The sequence below is a fragment of the Propithecus coquereli genome, unplaced genomic scaffold, assembly GCF_000956105.1.
Source record: "Propithecus coquereli isolate 6110/MARCELLA unplaced genomic scaffold, Pcoq_1.0 Scaffold131, whole genome shotgun sequence".
Lineage (NCBI taxonomy): Eukaryota > Metazoa > Chordata > Mammalia > Primates > Indriidae > Propithecus > Propithecus coquereli.
In genome coordinates, this window is record NW_012137303.1 from 4,678,153 (window position 1) to 4,679,904 (window position 1,752).

The window sequence follows — 1,752 nt, forward strand, 5'->3', positions numbered from 1 at the left end:
AGTTACTTAAGCTTTCTGTGTCTCAGATTCCTCTTCTGTGAAATGGGAAGAAAAATATCAATCAACATGTTGTGAGAATTACGTGAGCTTGTGCATTCAAAGAACTTGGGCCGCTTTGGGGTAAAGGGTAAAGGTTAGCTGTTAATATTATTTATTGTAATTGTTATCTGCTATGTGTCTGGAATGTTTAGCTGATCCTACCAACCACTCTTGGGGGTAGATATTGCCAGCCTCACTATATTAAGAGGGAAACTGAGACTTAGAATAAAATGGAAACCTGCTCAGTGTTTTGCTCAACATCTGATTTCTGGTTTGGTGTACATTCTGGCATCCTGTCTTCCATGGTGTTCTTGGATAAGATTTCAGCCCTAGGCTCTACTATTAATACTTCTCTTTGTAATTGAAGACATAATTAAGTACATCTATTGGAACTTCACAGAGATTATTAGGGGATTTTGTAAAAGAAACTTTTACAAGTGACCATATAATCAGCAACTATCATCACAATGATCATCATGATCACTGGAATTCATGAGGTCCCCATAGTCAATCACATTTCATGTTTTAATAATTTTCTTCAAGGTTAAATTTATTAGATTTTTAGTGGGAAAGTGGTATTCTTAATAGATTTCTATTGAGTGATCTAATGATAAAATCACCTGGTTTTTGAGATTTAGAGATTTTTTTTCCCATTCCTAGAGCTTGCGCAGCATTTAATTGGCACTTAACCTAATATAGAATGTATCAAAAATTAAGTAGGCATTAATTAGGAACGCAAAATGTGAACTAGCCTTAAAAAGTTAATTATCAAATTGGTATAGCTATCTGTCAGCAGACTCCCATAAGCATCCTGTTAAAGCAGTTTCATTTTTTAAAATGTAATATGTTTCCTAGGATGTGATTACACATACAATGTATGGTTGTAATTTTGAGTTAATTGCATAGTAGCTAGATTAACTTTTACATCATTACACTTTAATCAGTGTTTTTCATGATTAACGTTCATTTACATTTAAAGCTTCCAAGCTCTTTTTTTCCATTGTCTCTGCTCCTCCCTTCTCATGCCATGTGCTGACTTAACATATCATTTCATTAAAGCTCTCTGAGGACAAACTTTTACAATTTTCTCACTTTAGGTACCATGAAAATGCTCATATGAAACAATGATAGTGATAGTATCTCTACCACAATTTAGTGCTAATGACTGTAATTATCTTAATATATAGAAAAGAAAGGCTAGATAATAGCTGGGGAAATCACATAGCAAATACAGTAGTTAATATTGTATTCTATATCATTTTGACTTTAGTTTTATTCCAACTGTAACTTTCAGAGGAAAAGAAGATAAAATTGATTTTCTTCTTTCTTCTACGTGGTTCAAACAGCATGAAACACACGAGGAGCTTTGAAAAAAAAATCACATTTTCTTATTAGTATATCATAGCTAATAAATTTGACAATAGGTTCAGAAAGATACATTTCTTTCAGTTACATTTCTAAAGAATACCGTTACTGATCTGAACCAAAAACTGAAGCATTCCACTCCATTCCCCCGCAGTGTGCGGTTCATATCTTAAACTCTGCTGACTTAGTTACTATTGTCATCCAGTGTTTTAGTATTATTTGGAGGTTTATTATTTTTTTACCCAAGATAGTATTATTGTTGCATTGTACAATTAATGTTGGATTATACTGTTGACCTTTTAACAACATGGGAGTTAGGGATACCAACCTCCCACACAGTCAAAAATC